Below are 13,829 nucleotides of genomic sequence, written 5' to 3' on the forward strand. Positions count from 1 at the left end.
TTTCCAGCCTTCATTTCTCTAATTCTTTCCTTCATAGGGGCATGCCAGGAATGTGGGTTGTGGGAAAGGCTTTCAAAAGCATGCCTGGAGATAAAAATGCACTTGTGTTGAAAGCTTCCCTACTGGCTTCCCCCTCTCCTGGACTTCTGGGATCTCCCATCTTTACCCAGACTAGTAAGTCTGGAATGAGATGTTATTAGCTTGATGGGAAAAGGATCTTCCAAAGAGCTTCCAGAAAGGATCAGCTTCAAGAGGTCTTATGCTCCAATTGCATCTTGCACCAAATGATTCAGATCTCTAACGGCTTTATCTTGCCGTTGAGTAAGGAAGATGGCAGCCCCCTCATCTTGCACATGAAGAAATTGAGGCACAGTCACCCAAGTTCACATCCAAACCCGACTCTTCTTGTTTGGATTCTCATCTTAAAAGCTACCATGTCCAGATTTAAAAATAAATAAATAAATATTTTTTTAAAATCTAGCTTTGCAAACCTGTGCAAGAAGCTAAAAGGAAGCTGTGCTCCTCTGGCTAATGCAGCTGGAGTATCAGAGATGCTGATCTCTCACCATACCACATACTATCAGTAGCAGGTACTGAAGCGTTCAGTGCCTCTGAAAAAAATTATCCCTTGGGTGGGTCCAATTAAGTCTGAAAACCAGAGGCATTCAACGAACAGATGCCTTCCAACAGTGGAAGCCAGGGGACTTCCGAGATGCCCCAAGCCCAACTCCCCTGACTTCAAGGGGACCATTTCCCACAACAAAGACAGTGTGAGACCAGGGGGCTGGAATTCAAATAAGCAAAAGAGAAATGCAGTGCTGCACTATACACTGAAGGTCCATGGGGACCTCCCTCCATTGAGCTCCAAGCAGCCATCCCAGATTCTACCCCACAGGACAGCAGAGGCGTGCAGTGAGAGTGCTGCGGGGTCTCCGCACGCAGCAGTCCATCCCGCACAGGGAGAACAAGGCTGCTGGCACTGCGCAACTCACTTTGAGTGTGTTTCTCACGGGTTCCAGTGCTGAGCCCAGGCGGGTCGGACAACTCTGAGGACTTGCAGGAATCCTTTAGACAAGCAGAATCTGTCTGAGTCACACACATGAGGCGTGATGCCAAGGCTGGCTCATCCACTGGAAAAGAAAAAAAAAAAAAGAGAGAAAGAAAGAAAGAAACACTTAGGGAGAAATAGCAAGTTTTGAAAAGCCACAAGAATTAACAGTTTATGGGCTGGAAAAAAAGGGAAAAAAAAAAAGTCTGTTCTCCCATGATCGTGTCACTAAGGCAAAGTATCCCTCATCCCTGCTGGGAAGCAGCAAGCCACCTTTACCACACATCAGCTTTGAGAGGGTCTCCACACTGGATCTAAGGCCATGGCTGAGGTCTGCAGAGGAAGGGGTTGTCAAGTCAAAACTATCTGTTGCTCCAAAATCAGCTTGAACAAACTCCCTTTGATGGCCCTGCTAAATGAAACGGTAAAAACCAAACCAGATGGAAACAGGAAAAAAAAGCTGCCAAAAAAAAGGGAATCCAAATCCCAAAATGACTGACTCAGTGCGAGAAATGGGCATCTAAAGAGAGAACTGCGGACATCTGAAGGAGACCTAAGAAAAGACCAGGCCCACACAACCAGCTCTCCCTGTTCCTCTTCTCCCCCCTTCCAGGGGTAAGGGCACCAGAAATACATGAACCCACCGACCTTCAGAGAGAGCCACAGGGAAAAGAGCTGAGCCTGACCCACTGCAGGAGCACCAAGGACAACCAAAGTGCAGAGGAGGTCCCAGCACTCACCAGCACAAGGAGTGCTACGTTACTTTTTCCCTGCTTCCCAGTGAGGAACTTCATCTCTGTACAGTACTGCAGGGAGTAGGGCAGCAGAAGCTTGCAGTTGCTTTGCACTACCGAGACACCTCGCCTCCCCTTCCAGCATTATAGTGGGCACTAAGGGACACCCTGTGCATTTGAGGACAGCCTGTTTTGCTGGCCAGTCCTATATGGGCATCCTGTCCCTCCTCTGGACCGCTCCTGTGAGCCTCTACTCCTGTTTCTGAACCATCCCACATAGCCGGTAGTACATAAGCCTGCACTTGACCACAGCAGATGTTTACTCTGCTTTCCCAACAGTCGCGCTAGGCTGTTTGCGCTCTCTGGCTTTCCCTTCCCTCCAGTTTGCCCCTCTTCTTGCCGTCCTTATTTTCCCCACCACCAGCAACACACCCAGGTTAGGACCTGGTTGTGTCTCTCTGGCTTCCCTCAGGTCTCTTCATGCTGCTCCCCCCAAGAGCCCCCCAGCAGCAAAGCAGACACGCAGCTTTAATTGCAGTCACATTCCTAGATGAAGAACACTTGCTCCAGAGAGGGGAAAAGGGTATTACAAACTACATGCTTTGAACACAACTCATGCCAGACAAATCTTACCATATCCCAGGCTGAATAGCCCCAAACATGTTGCCATTCACCACGACAAACAGACTTGCCAAGCCAGGATCAGATAAGAACAATGCAAAGAGGACTGGTGGCTGCAACTGCCAGGCAAGTTCCTATCTGCACGCAAATAGTTTATCTCTTCTGTCAAGATGGGGCACGCATCAATGTCTGCTGCACAACAGCAGGGAAAAGCTAGTGGAGACCTGCTGCCTGGTCCTGAACATGCACGTAGCACTCCTTACAACACTGTCCCTGAGGAGCATCTCTATTACTCACTTGGTCTCATTAGGAAAGGGGCGGGAATCTTTCCTGAACAGCTCTGGCAGAGACGCAGCTCCCCAGGGACCGAGCTCAGGACAAGCTGAAGAATGCCTCGCGCCTGCTCTGGACACCAGCAAGTGTCGGGCCAGCTGCAGAAGTAGCATGGCAGCTAGAGGACAGCCGGAGGGAAGAGGTCTCATAGCTCTCTCAAGCCACTCTGTGACACTGTTGCTTTCATCCTCATCAACTCCCAGCACGTATCCTCCTTCTGAAATACGGCCAGAGCACCGCTACAGGGAAGCGAGCTACTCAAGATGCAAAGCTACTCTGTCCAAGGAGGGAGGTGGAAAGAAGAGCAGCCTCTGCTGGGAGCATCTCCTCCTGCACAGATGAGGGGAACTTGGGCTGCAATCTGGGGACAGCAAAGGTGCAACATGGTTGTGGTGAGACCCAGAACATGAACACTGCCTTTGAAAGGTCCGCTGGGCTGAGGGGAACAGCAGCATGCCACTTGAACACAGCCCTTCCAGGCATGGACAAGGATCCATTCAGATGCACCTGATACTTCTCCTGGCTGGGGGACTCAGCTGTCAGTAGCACATTAAATGGGGGATGCATGAGCTCTGCCCCTGTTCTGCTCCACCAGTGAGTTCCCAAACCTGATGTAGTTTGGGTTGGCAGGGGAAACAGGACAGAGGTGTGTGCATGGTATGGGAAGCCCTTCCAGAATCGCATGCTCCATGGACAACAGGATGGGCTCCTTGTTCTGCCTGCCTGAGGCCGGAGAGTCAGAGGGACAAATTCAACATGTCTGTGCAATGTTTCCTCAGAGCACCTCTCCCACCCCACAAGGCAGGGTGTCAAATGTGGCCGGTGACCCATAGCGTAAGTTGCAGGACGCTGAGTCACAACCCTGTGTTCAGCTGTGCCAAGCAGACAGAGCATTTCCCAGTTTCAGTCTGGCGCACACACTCACCTACAACCTGTTGCATGACATTTCCCATCTTTGGAGAGTGAAAATGTGGGAAAACAGGTGGTAAATATGCAGGCTGCAGGGGACTGCACTTCAAAAACCTGCCTTCAGAGGGGCCTGGATTTACAGGGTGTAGCTGTTTTGCTCCCGGCCCCAAAAGCAAGGAGCAGGGCACAGCTCCCACCCATGGGGTTAAATGCTCAGCTCTGTTGGGAATGTTCCCCAGCCCACGCTGTCCCCCAGCCATGCCTGGCTGGGCACTGCAGCACTACGAGCTAGCACAGGCCAAAACCACGCCAGGAACAGCGGTAATGAGGGCACAGCGCGAGCCACCGGCCCAGGGCAGCACTCAGCCCTGGCCCTGTTCCCGTTGCGTTTATTAAGACAGACAAAGCCAGAGGGACCAGAAAGGAGCCTACAAAAGGCCAGGTCCACCCTCGAGAAATCTATGGGTGCAGGCTCTGCATCTCCCTCCTCCACCTCCTCGGTCCCAGTTTTCTTTTCATTCCTAACCCCTCGTCCGTCATGCCCCGGCAGTGGGTTCACTGCGCCCTGCTGCTCCTCGCCTCCGCCACAAGCAGGGCTGAAGCTGGCTGCAGTGCCAAGCAGCAAAAGGATGGGCAGCCAGGCTGGAGGGAGAGAGCCACCGGACTGCCACCTCCTACCGTTTCACAGTCCAGAATTAAGCCAGCACTGAAGTTTCCTAGGGAACCTGAGGCAGCTGCAGCCAAAGCAGGATCACTGGCAATGGGGGATTTTCAAGCCTGGGCCAAAACCCATCTATTCAAGCTCACCAGCTGCCAAACCTGAGCCAGCTGCACAGCCAAGCACACGTGCATTCGGTGCCGCGGCGCCCTGCAGAGGGAATGCCTCCTGCCTGGGCTGTGTTGTAAAAGAGAGGCTGCGCATGGCTGTGTCTCTGAGTTCCCCGGGTGGCTAGTACACTAAACATCCCTGGCAAATGCTTCACTAAGTCACACTTCGTTGTCACTGCAATGCAGGGACGTATTCATCATCCAGGCTTGGGGATTTGTCGCAGCTGGGCTCCCTGATTTGCTCCAGGATGCCTAGTTTCGTGTTGCCGATCTCTGCTTGGATTGTGCTTGGATGCCCGTGAAAAATGACTTTGCAATAGGATTTTTCTCCTCCTTCTCCCTCCTGCTGTTCTTTAGAGCCAAAATGTATCTCAGCAAAATTCAAGACTCTTAAACCATTTTTTTCCGCGGTACGTGTGCTTTCTAGTGATGCCTCGCCCATCTGCTAGCAGTAACACAGCAAGCCAGGGCTACAGCGAGAATGGGCGAATCTGTTCACCTTTCGGAGTGCCTCTCGACACCTGAATCCCGAGTGCAGAGTATCGGTAGCAGATCTGTTCCAGCCTGGAGCTGATCTCATCAGCAGTGCAGTGAATGACTTCATCGAGGCTCCCTCTTGTGGGCTCGGGGCCTTCGACGCTCGCTGCAGCCCCATACATTTCAGCAGCTCTCTAACCTGGCAGGTCTTCCTCTCCCTGTTCTGCTTTTGGCTCATCCAGATACATAACGCACCAGCCCGTAAGCCATGGCTATGACTAGGGCTTCTGTCCCGTCGGTTTTCTTTCATCTTTGCCTGCTGACAGTACTGTTCCTCGGCAGCATGAGTGTTCCCGTGTTCTCAGAGCATCCCCTTACTGTCCCAGACTCTCTTGGGAAGAAGCTATCGGCAACAGCAAATCCAGCTGAGCTCCCCAGGGCGGGTAACAAGGCACTGCCACTCCCTACGCTGCTGCCCACTCGCTCGAGGGTTCAAAACAACCCTTGAGTTACTTACCTGGAAGGAGAGCTCGAACACAAGCAGCAGCAAACTGCACAGCTCACCTCTAACTCTGGTATTTGTGTTTCTCGCTTGCCTCGCTGAGCCAGCGGCTCTAATGACAGAACCAAGGTGGGAAGGAAATTTAGTGTACAGAGGTGAAGGCAATTCCCCAGAGGAAGCAAGTGCAATTATCCCCACACTAACAACCGGGAAAACTGAGGCACTGAGCATAGCTGTGCACTGCCTTGAGTCTTGCTCCGAGACACACTTAATTGCAGAGATGTAGCCAGCAGGTTTTCTGATCCCTTATCCAGCATCCTATTTCCTCATTCTGCTCCTGTAGTTGTAGAAAGACGCCTTTGATCACCAGGGACAGGTCTTCCTACAGCAAGAAGGGAAATGCTGAAAGAAATGGAAGGGAGCAATCCTGGTGGATGACTGCATACCACAAGAAAGTGCTGCATATGAAAGGGAAGGAGACATTTCCTATTAGATTAAAGGAACTCAAACCTGCTCTCCCTCTAGAGAAGTATGCAACTCTGTACTTCTCTAATTGCAACCCTTTGCTGGGAAAGGTGCTTAGAAGTATTGCAAAAGGAAGGAGATTAGCCAAGGTCAGGGAATAGCAGGGCTACAAAGCCAGAGGATTGCGTAAGAGGTACGTGGTCCGAGGTGATGTCAGGAGAGGTGCTGCCAGCCCTCTTCCAAGAGAAAGCAGCAGAGGTAAAACCGAGCCAAAACCCCAGGAGCTGGCTGCTGCAGTCAGCCTGAGCAGGAAAACAAGAAAAGAGAACAAAAGACCGCAGTACCAAGCGTCAGGCAAGTGAAAGGTCTCCGGCAGAACGCCTGGCCAAGGAAAGAGGAATGTGACAGGGGAAAGGGAACTTCTTGTCACAGGCCAGTGCCGATGACCCAGCAGGAAGCGCACAAAGCACTCCGGGCCGCACACAAGCGCATCTGAAAAACATTGCAGGGCTCACATAAACACACAAGGCAGAGAAACTAAACAAATGTTGGGACAGAGCGGTTTTGGCTGGCTAAAGACGACCTGGTGGGTGGAAAATCCCTCTCTCAGGCGACCTGGTCACTCCTGCAAGGCCACCTTCCTTTCCAACTGAGTGGGACTTAATCCCCTTTTGCGATTCACCTCGACCATCCACGCAGCTGTTCGTCCAGCCCCAGCTGGCGAGGCAGGAGCTCTCTGCCTGCTGCTACTTTCTGCGAGGCAGCGGGGCCAGCCAAACCTGGGATCCCACATCTCTGCCAGCACACGCTTCCCTCACCTGCACGCCAACTGCCCAGGCCTCCTGCCTGCACCTAATCACTTCCCTCTGCAGCAGGCTATGAAGCAATTATAGTTCCAGCACTTTCATTCTGGAGCGGCGTTAATTGCAACATGGAGCGTCTCACTCCATCCAAATCTAGTTTGGGATTCCAGCTGTCGGTAAATATAAATCAAGGGACAGGAGAAAAGGTTTTTCCTCACACATCATCTTGCCACTGTTACAGGGAGCAAAATTTGGATTTGGATCTCTTTTTTTTGTTGTTGTTGTTGCACTTAGGCTCCTTGTTACATGGAAAGCAGAGGTAACCAAAGGGGGAAGAGACTCGTAAATCTATGAGAAATAAAAGCAAGGTTTGAAAGGGCACTGCTGACACAACTGTCATGCATGAGTTCAGTCACCATTGTTTGCAACCCGCTGAGAAGAGGCGCAGCCTTCCACTCATCCCAGACTCGCTAACCACTGGGGGTTGCCATAGAGAGGAAAATAAACAACCTTGAGTTTCAGAGGGATCGAAACCTGAGCGAAAGAGGGCTGTGAAACACCAGACTGCAAAACCACTCTTTTAGAGGCACCGATACCGAAAAATCAGAGACAAAATTCTCTAATACTTGGTTTGGAGTGTTAGAAAGTAGGCATTCTTTACTTTCGGCACCAGATACACAGGGGATAAGTTCCGCTCAACATGCATACTGACTTTGTTCACTGTTTATATAGCTGATCTATACATATTAATGACATTTCTGAGAAACTATTAGCATATTCATTACAGTTCCATGAACTACTTCTGTCTACATTCTTACTATGCATGTGTAGCCTAATGGGTGGTTTGGGTCATCATCCTTTCTTCATCATCTTCCTCATCTTCTTCTCGCCCTCTTCATGACCTTCTCTTCTTCTGACCCTGTTTCAGCACTCTGGGCTCATGTCTTGGTTTCGGACCGGTTCTTACCTACTTGGCAGCTAAACTATACAATGCAGCGTACTACTAGTAGCTAAACTACAGTACAGAGTTGTGCAGCTCAGCCATGTCATGGATATGTAGTTGCAAAATTTATAGTTAAGCACACTGGTAAAATTCCTCTGGTATCAATCCCTCCTTTATTTTGATGATTTGCATAAAACAAGTCATCATCCTTTTTACACTTATTCTATTTTAAACTATTCATTTATACTTGCACCTTCAACACAATTCTGTCATATAATTACAGCACTGAATCATAATAGAAGAGAGAAGGTAATTTCCCAATAGTACAGTAATTAAGATGAACAATTTTATTTTTTTTTAACCAGGACAAATTAGGTAGGCATGAGGTAAGTTTGTTCCAAATTTCTTTGAATCCCTAATTAGTGTCATCTTTACCTGTTCACGTAAAATTTTAATTTGTTCCCAAACTATCTGTAAATCAGTAGAAATTCTGCCACTTTAATCCACATATGTGCAACAACTTGTGCTAATAACTGTACAAACACTTCCCTGTGAGGCTAACAATTCGATTCTGCAGAGCTACCTTTGATAAACTAGACACTTCAACTTGTAGTGCTGGTATTGCATCCATGGTCCTGTTCTCAATATTTTGTATTACTGCTGATATGTTCACGATTGTCTTCTTTAGTCCACTTACCCCTGATTATGGAAGAAACCATATAGCAAAGCTATGGAAGGCTGTGTGTCTGTCTGCGATAGCATTTCAGCTTCTTTTGGTTCGTTTGAAAAAGGCTTTAATCCAATTATCAAACTATTCTTGTGAGATTAGGAATTAAGGTTCCGAGGGCATATGCTCCTTGCCAGCTGGGGGGTGATGTTTTATAAGCAGTATCTCCACATAGCCAGTACCAACCACTTCCTGCCCGGACTGGGAGACCAAGATAATTCGTTCTGTCCATGTGGCTTAATGTAGGTCTCCAAAATGACTTGGTTCTATTACACCCAGGGAAGCAGCCTATAAAGGCTTCATGTTCCTGTTAGTTACATGATTATCACACCCATCATTTCCAAATTTTAAGTCACTAGTGCTTAAAGAATCATTGCCTGGTCCATATAAACAAAGGGTTGAGTTTTGGCCATCTAGCAACATTGTAACCTGTATTTCCCTTTGTCTTTCTTTTGAAAGATACTTGGCCACCAAGGATTCTTAGGGTGTCCTTTGCCATATTCTGGATTGTTATTTCACTGATTGGTATGGGCACTCCTATTAAAGGCAGGTCTTGCCCCCTCCCTGAAGTTGGCAGTTGAGTACAAATCCAACAATCGCTTCTGTTTAAGACATCAGTAACATTTCGGACCAACATTAGGTACAAATTTTGATCCCACCCTACAGTCCAGATCACTTGAGTTGCAAGTTCTATGGTTAATAACACCCGATTATACATTTGGCCTTCTAAATTTGAACTTCACTGGAGATTGTTTTTCTATGATTCAGGGTGTAGGGGCCTTCTTTACTGGAGAGTAATGGTTCCAAGGCCCTTTTCCCTCTAATTTTACTGTTGTGTTTGTGATCACCTACACCTGATATGGTCTTTTCCTCTTTTTTTCCAATGGTTCCAAGGTCCAGGTTTTCAAGTAGACCCAGTCTCCTGACTTGGAAGGGGTGTATTGGAGAATCCAGTCCTGTCTCCCAAGTACCCATAACAGATTTCTGAAGTTCAAAAATTATTTTTCCTAAAGTTATTAGATAATTTTCCAAATAGAATTCCCCTTCCATTACTGCATTTCTTGGTACACCTGGGACCTGATAGGGTTTTCCATACATCATTTCAAAGGGTTTTATTTTAATTTTACCCCTGGGTTGTACTCTAATTTTTGATAGAGCTATCAGTAGGGCCTGAACTCAATTTAAATCTGGGGTTTTGGCAAATTTTTTTCAAGTTGTAATTTTAGCGTATGAATCATTCTTTCTACCCTTCTGCTCAATTATGGGTGGTATGGGACATGAAGTTTTCAAGTAATTCTTAAAAATTTTCTTACTTGTTCTACAATTTTGCAACAAAATGTGGTCTTCTATCTGATGATAAGCTTTGTAGAACTCCAAATCCAGAAATAATTTCTTTTACTAATACCTTAACTAATTTCCTAGTTTTATTGATGCAACAGGGAAAGGCTTCGGTCACCCAGAAAAGGTATCCACTAAAACCAGTAAATAACTATAATTTTTCTTTCAGGGTAGCTCAGTAAAAACTGATTTGCCAGCAATCCCCAGGAAAATGTCCATGTCTGGTAACTCCAAATCAAATCCGGTTCTTTGTCTTTGGGTCGTTTCTTTGGCATATTTCACATCATTCAGTGATTGACTTTACAATTTTCTACATCTTTTTACTCAAAACTGATCTTTGTAGATGTTTAAGTAAACTTTCAGTTCCTCAGTGAGTCTATAAGTGTTTTCTCTGGGCTAATACAGTTGTTAATTGTTCTTCCACAACAAATCTATTATTTTCAGTAATGGCCCACCCATTTTCTTTTATTGTGGCTGTCAGGGTATTAATCACTTTCCGACCTTCTGCATCATATACTGGGGTTTCAGGTAATTATGACTTTATTTAAAAATGATTTTATATAAAAGGTGGAGACTTTAAGGGAACCAGGACTAACAAGGGCAGATTATTCTTTTCTGCTGCAGCCCACGCTGCTAGATCTGTTTTGCAATTTTCCCTTCCTGTTGTGGTATATATAAACTGTGATTCTTTGTCCCAAAGTAAATTTTCAAGCTTCTTGAATAATCAGAACAGTGGCAGCCACAGCTCTCAAACATCTGGGCCATCTTTTGCTCATTTTGCCTAGTTGCTTAGAAAAATATGTCACAGGTTTTTTGAAGGAGCCTAATCTCTATGTCAATACTCCCAGGGCAATGGCTTCTTTCTCATAAACAAAGTTCAAAAGGTTTTTCTAGGTCTGGAAGCTCAAGGTCTGGAGCCTTCATGAGGGACTGTTTAGCTTCTTTGAAGGTTGTCCTTCCTGCTGCATTCCACTCCAGATGTGATCCCATCAATCTATTCAAAAGTCTATATAAAGGTTTTACTAGTAGTCCATAGTCAGGCATCCATAATCTGTACCATCCCAGCGCTCCCAGAAACATTCTTAGTTCATGAACAGTCTGTGGTTCTGGGAGTTGGCAAATTGTTTCTTTTCACCCAAAATCAAAAGCATGTTGTCTTTGGGAAATGTCAAACCCCAGGTACTTCATGGTCTGCTTTCCAACCTGGGCTTTGTTTCTTGACACTCTATATCCAGCTAGCCTAGCTTGGCCCAGTATCTCTCCAGTCCAGACCAGGGGAATCTGTGTCCTCCACTTCCACCAGGATTTCCCCTTTCTCTTTTCCATCCCTCTGTAAAGACAGTACTAGCACATGGACATAGTTACCTTCAGGAATCATCATTTTAACAGCTTCACCCTTAAATCTGATTGTTGCTTGTAAAGGCTTGGAGGTTCCTGGCAAATACAAAAACTGATGAGTTACCCATTGTTTTCCTATTTGAGATGATATTGGTTTGAGGAATATTGGTTTGAGGTGCTTCTTTGGCTTTCCCTGTTGCACCAACAATTCAAATACCATTGTTTACTGAATACGTTTCCCTGGTATCTACCAAAACCTTAATTTCTGCCTGATCTTCCCCCAGCTTATATATTCAGCATGACATCATATGTTATGGAATATCCCTTTGGCTAGTTTGGGTCAGCTGTCCTGGCCATGTCCCCTCCCAAATTCCCATGCCTCTCCAGTCTTCTCACTGACAGAGCCTGAGAAACTGAAAAGCCCTTGACTTCATATTATTATCATTGTTCTCACACCAAATCCAAAACTCAACACTGCATCAGCTAAAATCAAGTCTATTCCAGTCAAACCAAGTACAGTATCCACCCCTTATTCCACATCATGTCACAATTTCTAATATAACCTCATTAACCACCACCAACCCTTCCCATCCTTTGATAGAATACACAGGTATCATTCCCCTAGTCTGTGGACCACCCCTGTAAAAATGTGTATCCACAAATGTCATTTAGTCCATGAATTTGAGCTCCGTCTGTTATAGTCGTCACTCAGAAGTGGAGAGGTGGTGTGTTGTATGGGGTTATGGGGTATCGAAGTCAGCTCTGGTTGGGTCACTGATGCACTTGCACTGTTTCTTGTAAGGTTTGTCCTCCATTGGTTCAGGTGGTTTCTGTCACACTGGAGTCCCATCCTGTCCAGTACAGCAGCCCAGAAACAGCAGCGATGCCCTGGCCACTTTTCAGGCCAGGCCCATCACCATGGCTGTTAACAAAATGTTACCGAGCACAGCACAGTAAGATGATAAGCGGTACAGCAAGCAGTGAAAGCAAAAAGTGGCCACTAATGAGTGCTAGACTCTACAGCTAGCAAGCCCCATGGCAAGCATAGAAATCACACAGAAACCTGATGATTAAAGCTAAACAGCAATAACAGCTATAAATTCAAGCTAGCACATTCCAATCACTTCTGTCGTTATCTCAAAACCTTTGTGAACCACATTGGGCTCCAAAAAGAACTGTTGTGGTTTAATCTTGGCCAGCAACTAAGCACCATGCAGCTGCTCGCTCACTCTCAACAGTGGGATGGGGGAGAGAATAGAAGAGGAAAAAGTGAGAAAACTCATGGGCTGGGATAAAGACAGTTTAATAGGTAAAGCAAAAGCTGTGCACAGAAGCAAAGCAAAACAAGGAATTCACCCACTGACAGGCGGGTTGTCCAGCCATCTCCAGGAAAGCTGGGCTCCATCATGTGTAAGGGTTACTTGGGAAGGCAAACATCATAATGTTGAATGTGTCCCTCTTCCTTTTTCTTCTCCCAGTTTTCAATTTTAAACACCTCTGTCCTATATTAAAAGATGAACAACACCTCCTTGGAGGTCTCTCCCAAGAAATTTTCTCATCCTTCACTAATGACAGCACTAAAGGATCACTTGGTGCCAAATTAATTCCACACTGTTTCTGCCACTCAGGATGATCCCGTAAGCTGAAAAACATATCAGCGTATATCACCTCATCCCATTTTCCTTCCCTTTTTAAAACAACATCAATTATAACAAAGTATCATAATCTAAGTTCCATTATTTGGCCACCTGCAGCCATTTTCTAACTTATAAAGTGGCCACCACTGATTACAGTATTTAATCAAGCCCACCCACCTGACACTACCTACTGGTGGACCTGTAATCTTTCTCAGAATGTCATTATGTCATTCTTCACCTTAGATATTTTGCATCCCATTCTATCTTAGTATATTATATCCAATCAAATTCAGAAATACAAATTTCACAAATAACAATGTAACAGCCAAGTAACACAAATCTAAGATAAATAACAGAACCCAGGCACAGACTCAAACCAAGAGTCTAATTCAAGTACCCATGTCACTCACCCAAATGCAGGCACAGACTCAAACAGACAAGAGGAATTAATGTGCCCATGTCACAAACGAGAGTCCAATTCAGGTACCTGTGTCACCAACATGAACACAGGTACAGACTCAAACAAACAATAGTCTAATTCAGGTACCTCTGTTGCCCACATGAACACAGGTACAGACTATCGAATCCAGAGATGCATCTAACTTGCCCTGCAAGACATCTTACAATACTGTGTCTCAACTTATGGGTAGGACTTCAAGTCAAAATTCAAAATCAAAAGAATGCCTTTGTCTTACCAGTGAGGTTCTGTTTATGAGACCAGCAGAGCCAGGATGGGGGTGTCCCCGAGAAATCCTCTTGGTGCTGGCTGGACATCCCATGATTCTGTACTCAGTCCAAGTTCAGAAGCAGGATCCCATACTCATCATCAATTTGATACTAAAAAATTGGAGACAAAACTCTCCAATACTCAGTTTGGAGTGTTAGAAAGCAGGCATTCTTTACGTTCAGCGCCAGATAAACAGGATAAATTCCATCCAATATGCATACCGATTTTGTTCACCTTTTATCTTTATATGGCCGATCTATACATATTAACGACATTTCTAAGAAACTATTACTATATTCACTACAGTTCTGTGAACTGCATATCACATCTACACTCTTAATACATATGTGGCCTAATGGGTTGGGGGTCCTCTGGTGGTGGTTTGGGAATCTTCATCCT

The sequence above is a fragment of the Falco punctatus genome (assembly GCF_963210335.1).
Source record: "Falco punctatus genome assembly, chromosome: 6".
Classification (NCBI taxonomy): domain Eukaryota; kingdom Metazoa; phylum Chordata; class Aves; order Falconiformes; family Falconidae; genus Falco; species Falco punctatus.